The 24,045-nt window shown below is 38.3% G+C and overlaps 1 protein-coding gene across 6 annotated transcripts in view; it reads right to left on the bottom strand.

Annotated features, from left to right (window-relative positions):
* Nucleotides 1–24,045, bottom strand: part of LOC103021546 (adhesion G protein-coupled receptor L2) — a 263,996-nt gene that overhangs the window by 197,194 nt on the left and 42,757 nt on the right. The gene's annotated exons all lie outside the window — the stretch shown is intronic.

Raw genomic sequence — 24,045 nt, 5'->3', positions numbered from 1 at the left:
AGGCAAACTCTTATTTCAAGAAGTTTAAATATTAAAATATTGCGTGAGTTAAAAAAAAAATAATACAATGTCCATTTTTGTCCATATAGAGCAGCTGTAAGAAACAAAAAATGGCTGTTTTTTTGTTTTTTTTTACCAGTTTACTTATAGTTAAGTTATATATATCTTAATGTTATTTTTGAATAATAATTAGGTCTGAAAACCTATATCTAAACTCCTTCAGAAAGCAGTGACCAGAAACGTGTTGAAGAAATCAAAACTAACTTCTATTTATAAGATTCTTCAAAGTAGCCTCCTTTTGCCTTGATGCAGCTTTACACTCTTGGCATTCTCTCAAGCAGCCTCATGAGGAGCCACCTGGGACACTTTTTCAAAAGACTAGAAGAAGCTCCACATATGCTGAGAGCTACTTGTTCAGGCATTTAGAAAAGGTTTTTACTTTTCTTTTTTCTCCTTGTTTGTTTGTTTGTTTTGGAAAAAATACTTATCTTCATATTTTTCTTAAAAAATACAATAATTTTATTTTATCAGATTTGTAACAGAAATCAATTATCCTGAATGTCATGATACTACTATAGTAACTGATAACTAATATGCTACATATATCCAGGATTAAATAATAATAATATATATTATATTAAATAATATATATATATATAGATACTTGACAGATATAATCTGTCTCTAGTAGATCTATAATGGGAAATGAGAACAGTAGATTTTTTTTTTTTTATTTGCTAAAAACAGCAAAAAAGTAGCACCCTGATAATTAGGGGTGGGTGATATGGCACAATATTTCAGGGTATAATATCGTTCACAATATCCAAAAAATGTGGCAATATTATTGCGTACGATATGATATGGCACACCTCTAGTCACCAGATGTGGTAAACTTTTGGGTTTAAATAGTTTTAAACTGTTTTTCTTAGCTAATGTTTTAAACACTGTACAGTAGGGGTATGCCATATCATATCGTACACGATGATATCGCCCATTTTTTTTTATATCGTGAACGATATTATACCCTGAAATATCGTGCCATATCACCCATCCCTAATTATCACATCAGGGTACAACTTTTTTGCTGTTTTTATCAAAAGAAAATTTTCCACTGTTCTCATTTCCCATTATAGATCTACTAGAAACAGATTCTGTCCAGTATCATTTATTTTTTATTTAATACTGGATATATGTAGAGCACAATATTAGTGCCATGACATTCTGGATCATTGACTTCTGTTACAAATCTGATAAATTTCTTGTATTTTTTAATATCTCAGTTAGGGGTGTGCCATATCATATCACGTGCAATAAGAAAATTTAATATTCATTTTGGTGCAGTAGTGTATTCTTGAAATATTTTTTTAAATTCAGTATTTCGTCATATCGTCAAGAGTATCGTTATTACGATAATACCATGAAATATCGTGATATTATTTTAGGGCCATATCGCCCACCCCTAGTGTACAGCTAAGTAAAATGTATTCAACTAAGATACAATGTCATTGCCAGTCAGAATTTCGACATTATACTTCCAAGCTAAAGCAACAAAGCAAAAATGTAAACTACAATGATAACTGTATCCAATCTAATTGACAGTAGGCCAAAAACATATAATAAGTCTTCTATTAAACGAGGCCATGAATCTGCTTACAAACGATCCTGATTACACCAGCAAAACAACACCATTCTTCAAACCCAACCATGATCAGAAAAAATGAACAGTGGGTCTTAAAACTATTAGCAGCTCAGCGGATTGATGCCAGCTAGAAGCCACACATCACTGGAGAAGAGCTCTCACTCCCATCAAATAAATATGATGGGACACATTTGCCTAATGCGCCTAATAAACATTTGAACAAGTCAATTGTATTCATAAAATAAATCTGCGGGGGTCCATGGAATTTTTCCACGCAGGAAGGGGTCTCTGGCTGCAAAGCATTAGAACATCTTATAAGTAAGATATTTGCATCTAAAACCAATATCAGTCTTGAACTATGTTTTAAAAAATTGGAATCATCATATTAATATATATTTTTCTTATTTTATAAAGAAATACAAATATTGCAACTCAACAAATTGCATTTTAGACACTGAATTCAATGATGAATTAATTATTTAAACAGATGATTTGTTATTATAGATTTTTTTTAAAAAGCACATTTACTGTATATACTGTAGTATTTATTGTTGCTGCATAAACAGTATGTTTAAGTTGTCTGCCTTCAGATAAAAAATCTCCATTTTTGGCTGGATATGTTATTTTATGTATAAATGTATTATTTATATTCATTTCCTTTTTGATTGCTGCTCTGGACTTTTTGATATGCAAATGTATTCCCTGGATGTATATAGTTTTGTTATGGATGCTCAATAATTTTAGGCAATGTTAAAACTCTTAATAAGAAGCTCTGTATGTTTTTCTGTAATGCCTTTCTAAACAGAACAAAATAAAAGAATCTCCATTTTTGCAGTATTAAGAATCCTATATATTCCATTTTATCACAATTTAATTCTTAATGAATATATCTTTTAAGACATTTTATTTATTTATCCTTCTTTCACATTATTTTGAAGCCCTACCTTGTTCTAAATAAAAGCACTTGTTTGCAGTTTGATCTCAGTGATCTCGTTTTTTTCACTGAAGTTCAGACTGCAGAAAGTTTGAGCTGTGTACTTAAGAATACAGCAATCAGAAGACATAAACAAATCATCAGACACATTTATCCCTGACTATGTGGGTTGCTTGCTTTCCACTTCAGATTTGTAGGATCACTTTTCACTGAATGCTGTAGTAAAAGTGTATATATCGCTGATCTCCAATGAGAACCAATGAAAAAAGTATTTTCATGTTGTTTGTTTTCTCGGTAGTTTGAACCCTGTATACTGTGTAAATAAATCTAGATGAACAGACCAACAGAAATGTGATAAAGTTAGAAAGTGGGTGTATCAATACCTGTCTTTTTTGGTCCAGACTAGGGATGGAAATCTCAGGGCATCTCACAATACCACATACTCACAGTACATTGCTCACAATAGCGAAAATATTCATATATTAGTATTAATATATTTTAAAGGGTTGTAGTTACTGCTCTATTTTACTGGGATAAAAACACTCATACAGTAGAAACAGCAGCAGGAGGTGTTGTGATTTCTCTCCAGGTAGCATGGAGCTAGACCAGCGTTTGACTCCACAGAGCTGTGTGCGCTTCTCTGACGGCGCAGTTCTGGCCAGCGCACCGCAGCGCCTCTAGTGGTATGGCGGTATGAGAGAAACGCATACTGGTTCTAGTTTCCCATCCGGTATACCGTATGAATCAGTATATCTCCCAGCACTATTATGCGATACTCAATATATCACGATATAATTCTCTATGATACTTTACAACATCAGTGTTACTGAAGAGGATAAAATAATTACCTGGAATTATGAATTTGTTGGTATCTTTAGCAATTAAATTGGACAGCGAACCTTTGGAAGGGTAGAGCATCTAGGTTTCTATTTAAAGAAAAAACAATAATTGATGTCACATATCGATAATGTAACACAAATGAAAATTGTGTGACACATCACAATATCAATACTATCTCTCACCCAGAGCTGATGTAGGTGATAACTACAGGATGTAGCAACGACACTATCACACTCTGTGTAAGTGTAAAAACAAGCACAGTGGGGAGTATTCTCACTATTATATTGTTAATTGGAGTAAAGTTCCAGACACATTTAGTCCTGTCACAATAATTACTTACATATATTATATCAGTATATGGACATGACCTCAGTAATGGTTGTTGACCTCAATATTCCCCATTGGGTTTACTTAACAAGGAGAGCCCATTAAAGAGCCACTAAACACTAAACCCTATATTTTATGTTCTGTTGAAGTAATGAAACATGTCAGTATTGTGGTCATTTCCATCTCAGGTTCAACTCTGCTATAAGCGTGGAAGATATGTTTGTGTACTTTGGTACGCAGACAAATCACAATATGCAGATCTGTTGCTGCTGCTGCAGCTCAGCCAATCAGCTCTCCCTCCTGCCCTGCCTCTAAACCCATACATCATTCAGTGCCCCTCCCATTTTTTAGCTTTTTTAAAATCTGAGCTAAGGGTGGAGTCGGCAAAAATCAGGAGGTTTAGTGCCTGTTTAACATGAATGAGTCTGTTTATCGACTTTTGTTTCATGTTACGTAGGGTATATTTATTTGGGATATTTAAACAGTTACCATTATAAAGGGTTCATTACTCTTAAAAGGGGTGTAACTCTATCACCATTATATAAATATAGCATAAAATAACAGGGATGCATGATGTGTTGGGATTATATTATATTAGCTGATGCCTAGATTTAGCAAACTGACATTAGTGTATTTATTGAACTGACCAAGCGATGCTGGCCGCAATACTACAATTGCCAGACACTGAGAGTGCTACTTTTAAAATCCATGACTTTTAGCTATTTTTAAATTAGTTTCAATAGATCTACTGTTTTATTTAACCTGTTAATTAACAAAAAAGGGTGTTTAAAGCTGTGAACAGTCTAAATAAGAACCAGTTAGCTAAATACATGGAAAACAAAAAGATGTAAAACCTATTAATTTTTTTTTATTTAAACCATTTTTATTTTATTGTTTGTATATAGTTGGTTAAAAGCTAAAATATAAGGCAGATATATGTTATATTTGTTTCTAAAGTTATACCAGAATGTCTAGTCTCTCTGTAAGTTATAAATATGTATATTCACATGGACAGATACATACAGTAGATGTATAATTTCAGATATCGGCATCGATCCAGAACTCCCACAGTCTTAAAGTGACAATAATATAATTTATCACAATTATTTGAATAAAAATAGGAGAATTACACGCATAGACATACTAGTGGAAGTGAACTATTCAGGACTGGAACAGCATCATAATAATTTATAGGCATAAAATGTTTTTTGTTTGACGAATCACTTGTAAAATAAACAAACTGCAACAAGGTGGAAATGCACGTATTCTGTAAATAAGCCTGTAGATAAAAAGGTTGTTTAGAGCGTTCTCGCTCTTTAAGCACTTTCCTGCGCCGATTATATTTTCCACCTCAGATGTCTTGCTCTGCTGCCAATGTAATCCACACTTTCTCTTATTCATCAGCGTTCTGCTGGCAGCGTGGCCAGGCTTTCCTAAGCCTGCTCTCGTGCCAAGCGAAATTGTCAAAAAAGCGAATACTTTTCGAGCACTAGGAGTTCACCTGCTGCAAACACAGCCTCCTCTATGTTGCCAAGCTAATTAGGTTGCACGCCAAGTTGCTACCGGGCAGCCTGTTGTTGTCTATCTAACAACTGAACCCGTTGGCGGAGATGACACAACTGGGTGGACAGTGGGCCTCTGTGTAGTAACATGAAAAGGCCGCATAAACACAGCTCTTTGTGCACGAGCGTATCTTCTTCTTTTTTTTTTTTTTTTAGTAAACTTATTTATTTATTTTGCCTCGTCTCATCCCACGTCTCGAGGGGAAGCTGAAACTAACTCACGCTGCTTTGTCTGCGCTTGGCAAAGGTTACCATCTGAGGCCCGGGGGAAGCGGGGCCTCGTTATAACATATGTCAAATACTGAAGATGGATGGTGTGTCGGCCTCACTTGTCCTGCGCATTCATACCCACTGACACATGCACGTTTACACACACGCAGACGTGTGTTCACAAACATGCATAAACACACACACACATGTGTACACACACACAAACAAACAGATACGCTCTGCGGTATATAATGTGTACAGAGCGTTATGTTATGAGGACTGGACCAACAAAAATGGCCTACACTGAAAATAGGGGTTCAAATTTCACTATATTAAGAAAAGGGCTAAACAATATATAGTTGAAGCATCATCATCATCATCATCATCATCATCATCATCATCATCATCATCATCATCATCTTCTTTATGTATGCATTTATGGTAATTACATCACAGGATGTACAATTTTACAATTTATTTATACAAATGCAATAAGGATTATCTCATCTTGTATTTTTATATTATATATATATATATATATATATATATATATATTGCTATTTGTTTCTAGTATTAAATACATAAAAGGTATTATTAATATCATTGCATGCTGTATTTTTTTTAAAAGTGTTTTGTATATCAGTTTTATGTCAGCCTGTTTTTCCATTATCATGCAGCCTTAATTCATATTATATTAAACTTACTTAAAGTTTCATTTCTTAAAAAAGTTACCATTTTTTACCAGTTTCTAACGTAAAACATATATCATCAATGTTTTGTCAGAATCTGCCTTGTAATATATATTTTCTAATAGTAATACTTATAATAAATTATGTGACTAATTATGTATTTAATACTAAGTTTTTATTAACTATGTGGTTAATAAAAAAACTATCACTCAATATTGTATTAAATAGTAAGCAATTACTTACTAAATACATTGTTAACTGTTATCTTAGTTAATTGGTTAGTTTCTGTTTTATAGTTTATCATTAGTTGTGTGATAAATTTTGCCAATGAACCAAAAATAAAAAATAACATTTAAGTTAAAAACTATCTAGTACATTTATTTGAATTTCATTAGCCATTATTGCAAGGATATCTCTCTCTTGTTTCTTGAGGTAACTATTTTAGTGATAGTTGTACATTTTCTATGGATTGAACACTTAATATCGATGTTCTGAATCAATTTACATACGCACAAATAAGAGATTAAATTAATATGCACAAACAAAAATGAACAGACTTGAGTATCAAAATTATCTCCAAATGTCCCACCAAAAATTGCATTGAGAGGCAATGTGAGTGTTCACACAGCAGATTAATAATCAAGTCAATAACAAATGAGAAAATAAGCACTAAACTAATCATAAACAAATCAATTAACAGTGTCCTCAATAGCTAATTACTGAATATATTTGATTAGTAATAGCTGATGCTCATTGACCACAGAAATCAATTTATTTATTTTTTGGGTGGTCAATAGCGATAATCGGCGATGTGTTACATGCTGTATTCTATACATCTATATATATACCTTCATCCAGCCATATATAGTACAATCATCCGCCCACACACACACACACCAGTTTATTTTTTCATCCGTAAAACCAAGCACCAAGAAGCTCATCCCTCCCAGTCCTCCCTCCAGGCCTCCTCCGTGTATCTGCTGCTGAGAGTGCAGGTAGTCCGTGGGCTGCAGAATCATCCGACTCACCCTCTCAGATTCACACTTTGAAGTGTGAGTCATAAAAAAAAATCTCCCACAACTCCTCCTCTGATGAGCTCCCCCTCATCAACTATCCTGATTATTTTATAATGAGCCTAAATATGCACTCTGCCCGGATCACTCTCAATGCAGAGAGATATTTTTAGACAACGAACAAAAAAAAAAAGAGAAAAGAAAAGAAGAGAAGAGGGAGGGATGAAGTTGGAACCAAAACACAAGGAGCTTTAGGCATTAGCATACAGCAGACTGAATTCAAATTGCTGTAATGAATTCGCTCCTTAAGTGCCTGGCGGGAGGAGGCTTCCTTTGTTTCCAGAGGTATTTAAAATGTAGGACAAAAACTGCTGAGAACTGTGGGGCTGCTCACGACGTAACGTCAGTGTCGGCCAAGATACCGGAGAACAGAGCCAAAGATTTCAGACAAAAAAAATAATAATAATAAAAAAAAAATAAAAAGTGGAGTCCAATATCAAAAACTCCCTTGCAACAAAAAAGGCCTAAATATTCACTGGATATGTACTGGATTATATTACACCATACCAGATAAAGCCAAGGAAAGCTTAGACTTCATTACAGAAAGCAAGACTTTTTTAAAAAGAACCTACAATTTAATTTATCTCTAAATTTACGATTCTCTAATGACTTTTATTAGTCCTTCATAAAATGGCTATAAATCAGCATCATTAAAGCATTGTCTGTCACGACAGCCCGTCCGGTTCATGCCGAATGCTATTACTCAGCTTTCAAATCAAATCAAATCAAATCAAATTTATTTGTATAGCGCTTTTTACAACAGGTGTTGGCACAAAGCAGCTTTACAGAAACATGATTACAGGACAAAGAATCAGGCAAAACATTACACATAGAAAATACAGAATACAGAACCCCCAGTGAGCGCGGAGGCAAGGAAAAACTCCCTCAGAGCTGCAGGAGGAGGAAGAAACCTTGGGAGGACCAAGACTCACATTAAAGGGGGGACCATCCTACCACTGGTCAAACGGCTTTTAAATAGAAATTTAAAAAGTCTTTTATACATCCATATAGGTTTTATGTACTCAGGAGTGTAATAGCGCCACTAATGGCTTGGATGTAATCTGTAGTGGAGAGTAAGATGGTCGATGAGCAGCTGATCTGTGGTGGTGGTGGAGAAGAGCTGACTTCAGAGACTTCCATCAGTCTGGCCGGACAGGAGACGCGAGAGCCTGAGGGTCCAACATCGGTATCGGGTCAGACAGGTGGGCAGTCAGTAACTCGGAGGAAGGCAGAGAGATGGAATTAGTTTTGACTGGATTTATGCAAAACTGAGAATATTAAAACATTATCAGAGTGTGGCAAATGACTCCGGCAGAACTGAATAAAACAGCCTAACTAAAGGCAGAGAGCCAGAAGGTTACATAGACATGGAGGCACCCTGAAACACCAGCATCCACCCACTCCACCGTCCACAAACCTGAGTGACCGTGTGCAGTGGGAGAACAACAGCACCAGCATCTCAGTTTACCACAATTTCCTCTGTCCATGAACCCCTGAATCTGCAGCCTTATCTAAAGGGAAAAACATTAATTACCAAAAGCTAAACTAAACAAGTAAGTTTTCAGTCTAGACTTAAAGATTGAGACTGTGTCTGAGTCCCGAACATATTCGGGGAGATTATTCCAGAGTTGAGGCGCTTTATAAGAGAAAGCTCTTCCTCCTGCAGAGCTCCTCTGAATTTTAGGCACTACTAATAAACCAGCACCCTGAGATCTGAGTAATCGCGGTGGTTCATAACAGGAGATGAGGTCTTGTAAATACTCAGGAGCGAGTCCGTGTAGGGCTTTATACGTTAACAGGAGAATTTTATAGTCTATGCGGAATTTGACTGGAAGCCAGTGCAGTGCTGATAGTACTGGACTAATATGGTCAAATTTTCTAGTTTTAGTAAGGACCCTGGCTGCAGCATTTTGAACTAGCTGAAGTTTATTTAAGTTACTGCCGGAACATCCAGACAGTAGCGCATTACAATAATCTAGCCTTGAGGTAATAAAGGCATGTACTAATTTTTCTGCGTCATGCAGTGATAGGGCATTTCTTATCTTGGCAATATTACGGAGGTGTAGAAAAGCTGTTCTAGTAACATTAGATATGTGTTTATCGAATGCTAGATCTGAATCTATGATAACTCCAAGGTTTTTAGCTGCTGAACCAGGGGTGGCTGAGAAGTCAGCCAGATTTAGCATTAAGTCTGATAATTTATTTCTAGCAGCTTTGGGGCCTAATAGGAGAACTTCTGTTTTATCACTATTTAATAGGAGGAAGTTGTGCGACATCCATGATTTTACATCTTCTACACAATCCTCGATTTTCTTTAATCTCACTCTGTCATCAGGTTTGGCTGATATGAAGAGCTGCGTGTCATCCGCATAACAATGAAAATTCACATTGTGTTTTCTAATAACTTTGCCCAGTGGGAGCATATATAATGTAAATAATAACGGTCCTAATATAGAGCCTTGTGGAATTCCATATCTTACCTTGGTATAACTGGAAGACATATCATTTATCCTCACAAACTGATAGCGATCGGTTAAGTACGATTTAAACCATGCTAAGGCAGTTCTGGTTACACCGACCATGTTCTCTAGTCTTTCTAAAAGGATAGTATGATCTATTGTATCAAAGGCTGCGCTCAGATCGAGAAGTACGAGTAAGGAAACACAGCCTTGGTCGGCGGCTATAAGTAGATCGTTTGTTATTCTAACTAAAGCTGTCTCAGTGCTATGATAAGGCCTAAATCCAGATTGAAATTTTTCATAGATCTGGTTTCTTTGCAGGTAAGAGCAAAGTTGTTGGGCTACAGCTTTTTCTAAAATCTTAGAAATAAACGGTAAGTTTGAAATAGGTCTATAGTTAGACAGTACACTAGGATCAAGATTTGGTTTCTTGATCAGAGGTTTAATTACAGCTGTTTTAAAGGCTTTGGGTACATGGCCCAGGGCGAGCGATGAGTTTACTATCATTAACAGAGGTTTAATTATATCTGGCAGTACCTGTTTTAATAATTTTGTGGGAACAGCATCAAGTGTGCAGGTTGTGCTGTTTGAAGAGGAGATAATTTTCTCTAGTTCTAGCTGTGGAAGTGGGTTAAAGACTTCCAACCTAACTTCAGCAACAGGGTTTTGTTCTAGATCAGCCAGACCAGATGATAGAGAGGATGTAATATTTATCTGTTTAATTTTATCCCGAATGTTTTCAATTTTACTATTGAAGAAGTCCATAAAATCATTGCTGGTGTAAATGGCTGGAATCTGAGGTTCAGTACCTGCCTGGTTTTTAGTTAATTTGGAAATAACACTAAAGAGAACTCTAGGATTATTTTTATTTATCTCGATCTGTGAGGCCAGATACGCTGAGCAGGCTTTATTAAGTTCTTTTCTATATTTAACAAGACTGTCTTTCCACGCAGAGTGAAACACTTCCAGTTTAGTTGATCGATATTTACGCTCTAAATTTCGTACTAACTGCTTTAAGGTACGAGTTTGATCATTGTACCACGGTGCGAGCTTTTTCTGTCTCTCTATTTTGTGTTTAAGGGGTGCTACAACATCTAAGGTAGAGCGAAAGGTATTTTCTAAACCTTCGGTTAGTTTGTCTAGTTCTACTGAGTCTACAGGAGAGTACATTAGAGTTGATAAGTCTGGAAGCTTATCTGTAAATTGTTGGGCTGTAAAAGGCGTAATTGAACGTTTTACAGAGTAGCTAGGGGATGTACGTATATTATGACTAAGATGTAATTTAAATGAAATAAGGTAATGATCTGAAATTGCGGAGGTTTGAGAACGAATATTCGGGTTATCTATGCTCACACCCAGGGTCAAAACTAAATCCAGAGTATGATTACAGTAATGAGTAGGTCCTGTTATATTTTGAATAATACCAACTGAGTCTAAAATCGATGTGAATGCCTTTTTTAATGGATCATCCAATTTTTCGAAATGAATGTTGAAGTCTCCAACTATAATCACTTTATCATTACTTACTGCTAAGTCTGTGACAAAATCACTAAATTCTTTTAAAAATTCTAAATAGGGCCCTGGTGGTCTGTAGATGTTAATTAAAGAAAATGCATTCTTTTTTGTAACTGGATTAATTATACTGGTGTAAAGAAGCTCAAAAGAAGTAAAATTTTCATAGTGTTTCTGATTGCTAACTAAGGTACTTTGGAAAAGTATGCAGACCCCACCTCCTCTACCGGACAATCTCGGATTGTGTATATAATTATAGCCTGCAGGGGTGGCTTCATTTAATGCTACATATTCATTTGGCCTAATCCAGGTTTCTGTCAGACACAGAACATCGAATTTCTGATCAGTTATCATTTCATTTACTAGAACTGCTTTTGAATTTAGAGATCTAATATTAAGTAAACCAATCTTTAGGTTTGAAATGTTAGTACTACAGTCTGGATATGATTGTTTAATATAAGTTAAGTTATTTAGATTTACTGTTTTAGTTTTTTGATGTTTTTGTTTGACTCGGGGGACAGACACAGTCTGAATACATTGGTATCTAGGTAACGTCTCTTTGCAGCTCGCAGACGGTCGGTTAAGCCTCTCTGTCTGCGGCCTGGTCCCGGCTCTGGATTGTCAGCAGCTTCTAATACTACTCTGCCGACTAACTAAAAGACTATGAGCTATGCTGCATGAAAGTAAGGCAGCACCCTCCCGCGTGGGGTGGACACCATCCCTACCTAAAAGACCAGGCTTGCCCTCAAAGTGTAGCCAGTTATCTATAAAGCCCACATGATTTTCTGCACACCACTTGGACATCCAGCGGTTCAGCGAAGAAAGCCTGCTGTAAGCTTCATCACCACGCCTCATTGGGATGGGGCCAGAGCAGATTACCTCCTCGGACAGCGTCTGGGCATGTTTAATCACCTCTTTAATATTAGCCTTAGTTACTTCAGACTGCCGCAGACGAATATCATTGGCCCCTACATGAATTACTACCCTCGAATATCTCCTATTCCCTAACCTAAGGTTGCCACTAATGTCCGGTGCTCTGGCTCCCGGTAAACAAGTAACTGTTGCCGCTGGTGCCCCTAAAGGAGTAGCTAATTTCACGTGTCGGACGATAGAGTCTCCTATCACCAGAGTACCTTTAACAGGCTCCTCAGTTGGTGCTTCACTGAGCGGGGCAAACCTGTTTGACACGTGAACTGGGGGAGCGTGGTGTTCAGGTGGGCTGGCTGTGGCCTTTGCGGTAGCATTAGCCTTAGCCTTTCGACTATGCCGCCGAGACGTTACCCATTCGCCCCGCTGTGAGGGCTCTAAGGCCGGAGTCGAGGGGGTACTAACTCTCCCTGAGACACCCGGGGCTGCTAACAGTGAATCCTGCTGTCTATCCCTTATTAAACCCCGGACGTGCAGCTCTAACTTATTCACCTTATCCACCAAGGAGCTAACTATCTCACACTTAGTACAAATACCACTATTGTTACCAGTATCGGTGGATAAGGGATCTAAGCTATACATGCCACACTCTAAACAGGTGTAAACCTGAGCAGAAGCCATGGAGAAAAAAAGCACTCACCTTGTTTCAGTTGAAATTAGAAACTTACACAAACAAACTGCAGCAGCAAACAGCTAATCCAGCAAACCTGAGGAAAAAGTCTATAAAAGTAGACTGAGAGTGGATTAATAGGTGTGTAGAGCAAAGAGGAAGCAGACTAAAAGTGGATTAGTAAGTGTGAAGAGAGTAAAAGAGAAGAAAACAGAGAAAAGTGTAGAAGCTGAAGATTAAGCAAGCTTTCAGCAGCAGAGCAGCACAGCAGCAAACCAGCACAGCAGCAGACCAGAGTAGTAGAGAGCAGAGCAGGGAGCAGAGCAGGGAGCAGAGCAGGGAGCAGAGCAGGGAGCAGAGCAGGGACTCTATTACTGAGCTATTACTCAGCTTTCCTGCCAGATTCATCAAATGTGACAAACGAGAAGAGCACACACCAAACAAAGAGCTGCGAAATTCTCCACCAATCGCAATTAGCGTCTTTACAAAAGAAGCCAGGCTCAGTGTCAGACATGACAGTGCGCAATGTTAAAGCAGCGTTCTGAGAAAATGTGTTTTTCTCCAAAGAACTGGTCACTAAGTAAAGTCAAGAAACTTTCAAGAATCTTCGGTTAAATCTTATCTTTTAATGGCCACAGCGAAAGCTTGCCTATTTCTGCAGTTTTATTCTAATCTAATTTATTGCAGTGCATCCAACAACTTACACAGCATGGAGCTTCGTTTTTTAGCCTGATTCCACAGTCAAACAGTCCACATGGGTAAGTTTATCTTCTAGTAAAATTACCAATTAATATGTTCAGATAAACTGTTACCTTTAATGATAAAGAAATGATTAAAAGTGTCTTTTCTTAGAGGCAATTCATAACTAAGGGTCGACTAGATTCGAAACTTGACTCCTCCTAAGACAAAAAAAAATGCAAAATGTAAAGCGATTGCTTTAATCTACACCTTAACCAAACCTAAACCATAATAAAATAAGGAATTCTTATTATTTCTCTATTATTTTTGTTCATTTCTTTGTAACCACCAATATTCTTTCAGTATAGTGCCTGTATAACACTACTGATGTTCTCACAAAACTGATGCGTTACAAAGCATTACATAGGCTGCAGTTGAGGCCAGTAGTATTGTTCTATGAAGACCTCTTTCTAGCACCCTACTGTTCACACTTATGGAACAGGATTACGAGGCTTTGTTCATCCTCAAAATCAGATCTCAAAAACAGATTTCTGTGACTTTTTGGTCCAGACTTTTAAATTCTCCAAGCAGCTAGACTCTCCCAGCACTGTTTTTTCAATTCTTTTTCAAGCACATGACAGGCACTTTTTGTATGTGCATGTGTTTGAGTGTGTTTCCCTCAACCATGCAATCAGTGGATGGTATGTGATAAAAACAACCAAATACAGTACGTTACTTTTAAAGAGTGACAGAAAACATGGTGGCACACAGAAAGCTCCAATTTCACACGCTGTGTGGAAAGGAATGTGTTGTAACTCCTGTGGGAGCAATTTATACAGTATACAGAGTTAAACCAGGCAAAGCCAAAGTCTTGTTGCTAATCTTAAGCAGGCCTACTCAAATGACTTACGACATTCGTCTGTTGCATAGTGAAAAACTGTAGTGCTGCATTGCATTTTCCACTCAATTGTATATGTATATATCACATTATACTCATAGCTTCAGTTCAAAAATCAAAAGAAGTAAATTTTAGAAACCACCTCACACCTCCTGGCTGACGGAAAACTGTGTACTTCCCTGTTTTGCTGAATAATTCCCTGAAGGCTTTCAAAACAGACTGAGCAAGCAAGGTGTGACCAACTGGGAGACATATGAAGATATTCCCACTCTGGGGAGAGCTCAAAATATACGCATTTCTCTCAGCCTTAATTCGACAAGTACGCAACACATCATAGAAAATGAGGTGCTCTGCGCAGAGCAAGCAGTTCAATCCTTGGATGCAACCACACATATCCCCCCATCATCACTCTTCTTCTAGAAGAAGGATGGATATAATTGCCAGACAGCATTCCTCAAGCTGCGAAAGCTCAGCAGTCGGCGAGAGCGCACGGCAAAACTGCGGGAAAATCCCGTTCCCCACTGCGCCAGCTGAGACCCCCGAGCGAGGGGCGAGCGAGGATGGAGTGTGTGTGTGTGTGCGTGTGTGTGTATATTTGTGTGTGTGTGTGATTTGCTCCTCATTGAGGCGCTGAAGACGTCACCCCACCGGGAAACACACTCACTTCATGTCTGCGGAGCTTAAGCGCAGGAGCCCGGCATTATCATCCCCCTAAACACCGTTTTGTTTGGCAGATTTTGGACTGGATTTGGTCCGACTCGAAATAAAAGGATTAGCCGATTAGCATTAAGAAGCTTTGCGCCATTCCTGATGGTCGCATCATAATTTCAGCGGGGGGAGGGTGGGGGTAGAAGAGGGTTCACTTCTCCGAGCGTGAAACGGTTTAAGTAGGCAAGTGAGACCAAGTTTAGCAGATGCTTAAGGCCCTGCTGTTGATACCTGAGGGATGAGCGCATGCTTTTCTGCCTGCTGCTGCTATTCGAGTACAAGCTTAACAGATAGTCCTTTACACTGCTTAAACAACAACGTTGTGTGCTAATAGCGCTTAATTGCTTACGAAGCTTTTGAAAATGTGATATGATCACATGATATGCTTTTTATTAAAGTGCTTTCACTTTTTTTTTTGTTCAAAAAGGCAAGGCAAGGCAAGGCAAGTTTATTTATATAGCACCTTTCATACACAGCGGTCATTCAAAGTGCTTTACAAATTAGAAAATACACAGAGAAGTCATATAAAAAATAATAATAAAAAAAACATGTAAAAGAATAACAGTAAAAATGGAAAATAAAAACTAAAATAAGAGTCAAGAAGTAAAATTAAAAACATGTAAAAGAACAACAAGGAATTGGAAATAAAATTAAAATAAGAAAAAAACATAATATAAAAGTGCCGTTACAGAATAAAAGTGGGCGGAGCTGCAGTGTTTTAAACTGAGCTGAAAGCCTGATCAAACATGTAGGTTTTCAGTCTGGATTTAAACATGTTTAGTGTTGGAGCTCTTCTAACACTCTCTGTTAACTGGTTCCATTTAAGAGCAGCGTAGTAGCTAAACGCTGCCTCTCCATGTTTAGTTTTTACTTTAGGCAGCTCTAACTGACCAGTTCCTGATGATCTGAGAGTTCTGCTCGGCTCATACTGCTGGAGCACATCAGATAAATATGCTGGTCCTGCACCATTAACACATTTATAGACCAGTAACAGTACCTTAAAGTCTATTCTGTAACATACTGGTATCCAGTGCAGGGATTTAAGGATGGGGGTGATGTGCTCCCTTCTTTTACTTCTAGTCAAAACTCTGGCTGCTGAATTCTGAATCAGCTGAAGCTGTTTGATGGTCTTTTTTGGGAGTCCAGTTAGGAGTCCATTACAGTAATCAATCCTACTAGAAATAAAGGCGTGGATGAGTTTCTCCCGATCTGCTTTAGACAGAAAATCTCTGATCTTATTTATGTTCTTGAGGTGATAAAATGCTGATTTGGTGACGGCTTTGACGTGACTGTTAAAAGTGAGATCAGAGTCCATTTGTACACCAAGATTACGCACTAGTTCTTTAGATTTTAGACTTTTTGAATCCAGATAGGCAGCTAGTCTGTGCCTCTCATTACTATTCCCAAATAAAATAATCTCTGTTTTATCTTTATTTAACTGCAGAAAGTTCTGTCCCATCCATTTATTTATCTGCTCAAGGCATTTACACAGTGAGTCAATGGGACTGAAATTGTTTGGGCAGAGGGCCATGTAGATCTGAGTGTCATCTGCATAGCTGTGGTAAGATATCCCATAGTCACGCATGATTTCACCCAGAGGAATCATATATAGATTAAATAAGAGTGGCCCAAGAATTGAACCCTGGGGTACACCACAGGTCACTGGCACAGTCTCAGAAACATTATTTTCCATTTCCACAAAGTATTTCCTTCCTTGAAGGTATGAACTGAACCATTTTAGGACAGTTCCAGAAATTCCAACCCGGTTCTCAAGTCTATCTATGAGAATGTTGTGGTCAATGGTGTCAAAAGCAGCACTGAGATCAAGCAGTAGTAGAATAGATATTTTTCCTGAGTCTGTGTTTAAGCGAATGTCATTGATAACCTTAATTAGCGCAGTCTCAGTACTATGATTGGGCCGGAAACCTGACTGAAATTGGTCTAGACAGTTATTTATGGACAGGAAGTGCATAACTTGCTTGAAGAAAAAGAGCGGAATTGACCTAAGCTCATCCAGCCAGGATGTAAAAACAGCATAATGTGCAATGTGTATGGTAACAGAGGCTTTACATAGTATGTATACATAGTGTATATATATATATATATAGTATATATTTATATACATAAGAAGTGAGCACAGGTAACTAGGTACAACAGGATGCAAAATAGTTCTTGTGAATGGATGCATAGACTCAGCATACGTTAGCTATCCAAAGGACAGAACAGCTGAAAATCATGCAATTAAAATAAGATTCAATTAAACTGACGTAAAAAAGGACGACAGCCTTCGTTCCACAGCATGAAATATGAGTGTGTTTGTGACAGCGGCGTGAATGGACGTGAGAGTCGTACAAAGGCCCCGGTCGCCTCTCTCAATCTGGGCAGGCGAGCACGGCAAGAATAGGCCAAGAAGAAGCAGTCCCCGGTTCCTAAGATGGAGAGGAACCGAATGAATGGGAGAAAAAGAATGGATCGGAGGAGAAAGAAAGGGGGCGGGAGGCTCCCTGAGCAAGATTGACAGCTCCTGAGTATCGCTTGACCTCTGAGGGTTCGCCTCCAAGTATTCTCCACCGGCTTAAAGAAGGAGAAACATAAAGAGCTGGAATGTTAATTTATTTTCGATTGTCGGGCGCCTGGAAGGAGGAAAATAAAGCATGCATACATACATGCATATCAAATGAGGCTGGAACAAAACGGAAATTTAAGTGTACGGCCGGGCGCAGCTGAAGCGAGCGCAGAGGCCTGCAATTTCCACTGCCTTCCACTTGCCACTGCTTCTGTTTAAGCTGCTAATGCTGAGCAAAATGCAAAGAAAGCAGCTATTCCTCCCTTTGAACCTCGTCTCCCTTAATAAGACGATTTTTCTCACTGCTGCTGTAGTTGCGTTTATTCGGAGATATAAAGAACTTGACCTAACAAAGCTTAACCGTTGTTTTTGTTGTGCATTATTTAAACACTCGCTTAGAAATGCAAAGTCGCAGTGCACTGGGTTTCTTTAACATGGTGATAGAAAATGCAGTAGCACAGATACTGAATATGCTGATTCATGTTATGGCCCATGTAGTGGCCTGAATACTGGACATGCATGAGGCCCAACTACTCTGTAGGGTAGAACCTAATACCAAAAACTGAAGCTTAGAGAAGTTAGTGTGCCAGTTTAGAGACGGTTTTGCCAGAAGGTTGCCAGTTTGATCCTCTGGACTGGTAGGAAACAGTTGCAAGTTAGATATTACAGAAGGTAAAGAGGGTAAAGGGGATTAAAGCAGAAGTTTCCAGGTTATAGATTAATGAAGGTAGAGAGGATAGAAGAGGAAATGAGAAGGAAGAAGTGCAGAAAAGAATAGAGAAAGTTATACTAGAAGGTTTTCATTTAGAGGTTAGAGAAGTTAGAGAGATCTAAAAATGTTATACTAGAAGGTTACTTTGTTAGAGGTTACAGAAGGTACAGGAGGTTAGAGGAGGTTATCCCACAAGTTTGCCAGTTCAATCCCCTGGACTAGCTGGAATTGGGTGAGTCAATTGTGTAATAGTGTTTCTCCTTCGTCAACCTTCATGACTGTGAGGTGCCCTTGAGTAAGGCACTCAACCTTTAATTGCTCCTTCCTTGGTGCTGAGGTGTGTGAATGAAAGAATGAAGTTCAACTTATATAGCGCATTTCTAGAAACCCAAGGACGCTTTACAATTTACACGTATTACACTCAACCATTCATACTCAGCATTCACGCACAAACCATTGAGAAGCAGCAGCCAATAGAGCACAGTGTACTCTCAACCAGAAACCACCGTCCACCTGGAAGACTGCTTCGGGCACTTAAGCATTTACCCAGGACAGAGTATTAATCCATATCTGGGCACAGTCATACATACATTTATACACACACACAAACTTGCATACATACCACACACATACACATATTCACATTCAATCAATTTAAAATATTTAATTTTTCTGGGCAATTTAGAGTATCCAATTTATACTTGATACTTGATTTCCATGTTTTTGGACTGTAATAATAATAAACCGGAGTCCCTGGAGAAACCAAGGCAGACACAAGGAGAACATGGGAACTCCACTCAGACAGGGACTTGAACACAAGACCCCAGTGCTGGGAGGCGATGGACGCCCACCACTATGGGTGTGTGCTCACTGCCCCAATTCACTAGTAATTCACATGGCTATGCAAATGCTATGAAGAGTGTTCCTAATTTCCAAGCAGTTAAAAGAGACAAAGACTATCAAAAAAGTCTTTTCAAATTCTTTCTTTTTTCAAAGTCTCTGAATCTATCGCCAGCGACACACAGTAGGTAAGACGTTACCAAGACATCAACCCGAACCCCAAACACCAGACCCCAAACTGAAACTGCCTAAATGATATCACTGCTTCCCAGTTTTAAGGACGCAGCGCCTCAAATGAAAGTCTCAGCAAGAGTTGGGCTGCTCGAGGAATTCTGGCACCGCCAATTTAAGGAATGTGCTGTCAGTAAAGAGCAGAGGTTGATTATCCAGAACACAAAAGAGCCAGGGGAGGCGGGGCAGGAGTGGAGCGGATCTCCTTGGATACACCCGGCGTTCCCGTCTGGGACCTTCCGGAGGCATCGCATTGCACTTTGTCTTTGACAGTGCTTGACAAGCCTAAGGCAGACGGTGCCTCCCCCTCAAGGATGTAATGTCATTTTCTTGGCTCCGGCGATGTTGCAGAAAACTTGTCATCGTCGGGGCGCTGAGAGCGAAGACATGGCTGCCAAAAGTCACTGAGCTGCAGGTACGGGGTGGGAAGGGGAGAAAGCTGGAAAGCTGGGGGTTCGCGTCCCAAAGGTGTGCGCCAGTCACCGTAGCGCTGGGTCTTACTTTGAATAATGCATGCGCGAGAACACCTCTGAATATTTGGAATTAATTGGCACCGTTCCTTTCTCTCTAAAGGATGATTAAATAGCAATCAGGCTCCCTGCTTGCCAATTCTGATTTTTTTTTTCTTTTTCGCGAGGCCTGTTCACGCCGAGCTGAGCCATAGCTGTCATATTTGTTATCACCTCCTTCTCATTATTACCTGTTAACATTGCTTTCCCTAATGACAGCGGATGATCTGAAATTGTCCACGCTAACTCTGCGAGGTCGCACTCTCCTGTAGCTCTCGTGCAGGACTGATTTGTAAAGGTTACAGGATCTTAATGAAGGCTTAATGTATTCCGGGCAATAATCTCAGCATTTGCCGTGAAGGGGCCAAAATGGAAATGATTTAAATGTCACATTCATTTACAGAGTGAGATGTTCCTCGTCGCCCCGTTCTGTACTTCCACCGACACCAAAGGTTTCAATGGCATTTATTAACACCTTCACAGATACGACAAGGACGTCAAAACATCTGTGATGATCAAACGTCTTGGCGTAACCATAAGTGTGCAATAACGCACAGAAAAAAGAACAATGCTTATCAGGGTATACCACACACCCCTATGGTGTCACAGCATGCAGAGCCAAGGGCAGAACAATAATGCACCCTGTAGAGCCTTTCTGCATTGCTCATTAAACACTTTGCTTGTATTTGTTTGAAATTAAAATGTAGGGTAAAGGCATTCAGACAGCAACAAGATCATATAGTGCCACATAAAAGAGCTGTAAAGTTCGCTGTAGCTACAACAGGTTTTATTTCCCATTCATTTCACACAGAGACACGACACGCTATGAATTACAATTATACTACATCTTTAAGGCAGCCTTAATAAAAAAAAACACACACACACACACACACAGTTGCAAATAAAAAACGCAGTAAACTTTCATTACCTGTTATTATCTGCACTCTGACAAACTATAATTTAGACTATCCAGAAACATGATTTACCTCATTAGGCTGATTATCTGAAATTTAGCATCGCAGGCAAAACTGTCAACATCGCTACCAGCAATGTACGGCTGGCAAATCATATCCCATGCTAATCATATTACACGTTGCCTTTTATAGAATAAATCTCTCAGCATGCTGGTAGGCAAAAACTGGCTCTCCTCTCGCCGAGGCTCTCCTTCTCTTCTTTTCTTGACAGAAATCCAGAGTTCTATAAAAGCCGTTTAATTTTTTTCTGTCGTTACACGTATGCGGCAGGTGTATTATGACACCTCAGTTCACCGAACATTATCTAGCAGCTGTCACACAGACACCACGTGCATAAATGGAAAGTTAAAGCACAATTATAGTGATAATAGCATCTACTGTGTTAAAACAGGAGGCATAATTGTTAAACCTTGATCCCAACTCCAACTGGGAAAAAAGCAACCAGTAGCTTTCTTGGCTTGGTCTTTAAAAGTGTAACAAATGGGTCTGGTTTTCCTGGGTGAGGATAAAGACTAGTCTTGGACTACACAGTATTTTCAATGGAGATTTTCCATTAATAAGAAAATAGTAGTCTACGACTAGTCTTACTCCTTCTTGGGGAACCCAACACAATGAGTTTAACTTCAAATAGTGAGAATAATAAGTTAATATGTACAGTTCAGTTGTATGTCCAGCTGCCTATTCCCTATTTCCCTAGTCCCCGTGGTCAGTATGAATGAATGTGACTAATGCACACATATATAAATATCCCTATCTGAGCAGAAAAACTCCAATATTAGAATAATATAAATAAAAGAACAATATAAATCTAAATCTAAATATTGAGACAAAAAGAAGACTTTTTATCACTGTGCTCATTAAAACATTCTCAAAACTCTCCTCACGGAGTCTAGTAGTGACTGACTGTGGGCATCCAGGAGAAATCTGTAACCAAGCTTTCCCTTTTTTTATACAAAATTTACTAAGTTTTCCTCAATGGTTCTGAACACACACAGACACACACACACACACACACACACACGGACGCATAATAAAGAGAAAAAAGAATAAAATAACATTTCTGTTCCCTTCACACCTTCATAGCGTGAACGCACAGGTCAGTATCCTCTACTGAGATGCGCAAAGTGCTGCACTGTTAAGATTTGAACGCGCCAAAGTTAGAGTGCACCTGCATCTTAAAGGGAATGAAAACTTGCACATATTTTGCTTTATTTCACATTATGCCCAAAACATACCCATGATTAATTAAGAGAATCAGTATTTTTTGCATCCTCATCCCAGCTGCACGTTCCTTAATTGACCGGTGCGCTATAGATCACTAAAATAGAGCCCAAAGTCTCAATTGTCATAAATATTATTGATGTTACTACTATTAATACTAGTCCTGTACAGCCTAGTATTTTTTTAGCTAGAAAACAAGTCATTATTAAACTGTAGTAAACTAAGTGAACTAAACTGATTAGTGTTTCTAACTTCATTATTTTATTTATTTTGTGTGAGTAGAGATATGTATATGTATAAATACAGGGGTTTGACAATGAAACTGAAAAACCTGTCATTTTAGTGTGGGAGGTTTCATGGCTAAATTGGAGCAGCCTGGTGGCCAATCTTCATTAATTGCACATTGCAGCAGTAAGATTAGCAGGGTAAGAGCACAGTTTCGCTCAAAATATTGCAATGCACAACATAATAGGTGACATACCAGAGTTCAAAAGAGGACAAATTGTTGGTGCACGTCTTGCTGGAGCATCTGTGACCAAGACAGCAAGTCTTTGTGATGTATCAAGAGCCACGGTATCCAGGGTAATGTCAGCATACCACCAAGAAGGACCAACCACATCCAACAGGATTAACTGTGGACTCTGTAAGAGGAAGCTGTCTGAAAGGGATGTTCGGGTGCTAACCCGGATTGTATTCAAAAAACATAAAACCACGGCTGATCAAATCACGGCAGAATTCAATGTGCACCTCAACTCTCCTGTTTCCACCAGAACTGTCCGTCACCACAATAAATTATTGTGGTCTAAAACCAGGTGTTTCATTTTCATTGTCCATATATGTATATATATATATATATATATATATATATATATATATATATATATATATATATATATATATATATATATATTAGGCTTGGGCGATAATGTAAATTCAGACAAACGATTATCGTCACCAGAATTATCGCGATAAACGATAATATCGTTAAAAATGAAAGAAAAAAGTACCCCACGCGACCGGATTTGCCCCTCCAGTACAACGACGTTTTCTCGCCATATAATCTAGCAGCCAGTAAATGTGTTAAATTTTTTTATTTAATTACCGACACATCCTGACAGGTAAGCATGCAAGTTATGCTTAAAAATAGTGCTTACAGGATGATGAAGTACATTTGCACGTGTTTCAGAGATGGTGTCAACCAGAACTTAAATATGACAGAAATATTTGAGACACTGTGTATAATGAACGACCTTAATGACAGCTTTTTTAAGTACAGACATAATATCACTGGGATTTGTAAAATTTTAAGCCAGGCAGAATGTTTAAAATGAACATTCAAATCGACATGTAAATTAATAAATAATGGAGACAGTTCTTCAGTAGAAAAATCTAAATAAAGAAAATTTAACAGATTAAATTCGCCAATATTCAACATGTATTTTAGATTAATAAAATGGTAGGTTTAAAAAAGGAACTCTTTTTTTGGATTAAGGTAGGCGTATTATTTTAAAATATACAGAAATCTTTAAATTAATAAATAAAAACACCGATGGTTTAACTTTAGGCTATAAAAAACTGTAATTATAACTTTAACACAAAAGTGACAGACTGCGCTTAGTGCGCTATCCTTTGTAATCAACTCACCCATTTAAAGCAGTTTGCCGTATTGGATGCTGGATGAAATGAGAATCAGAATCTACTGTGTTTTTAGGATTCTTTTTTTCTGACATATGTAACTTCTAATCTAAACGTAAAGTCCGCTCTGCACCGCTTCTATACCCACCTCAGATCCAACACTCCCTCAATTTCCAGCAGCGAAAACACCAGCTCATGTTTAACGTGAATGCAGCGCTTAGCTCTATACATTTGTAAAAAAATATATAAGGAGTTCGTTAAAAAATACAACAAAAACAGATAAAGGCATGT

This window comes from Astyanax mexicanus, chromosome 8 (genome assembly GCF_023375975.1).
Source record: "Astyanax mexicanus isolate ESR-SI-001 chromosome 8, AstMex3_surface, whole genome shotgun sequence".
Lineage (NCBI taxonomy): Eukaryota > Metazoa > Chordata > Actinopteri > Characiformes > Acestrorhamphidae > Astyanax > Astyanax mexicanus.
Note: the sequence above shows the minus strand (reverse complement) of the source record. Positions and strands in the feature narration are given on the sequence as shown.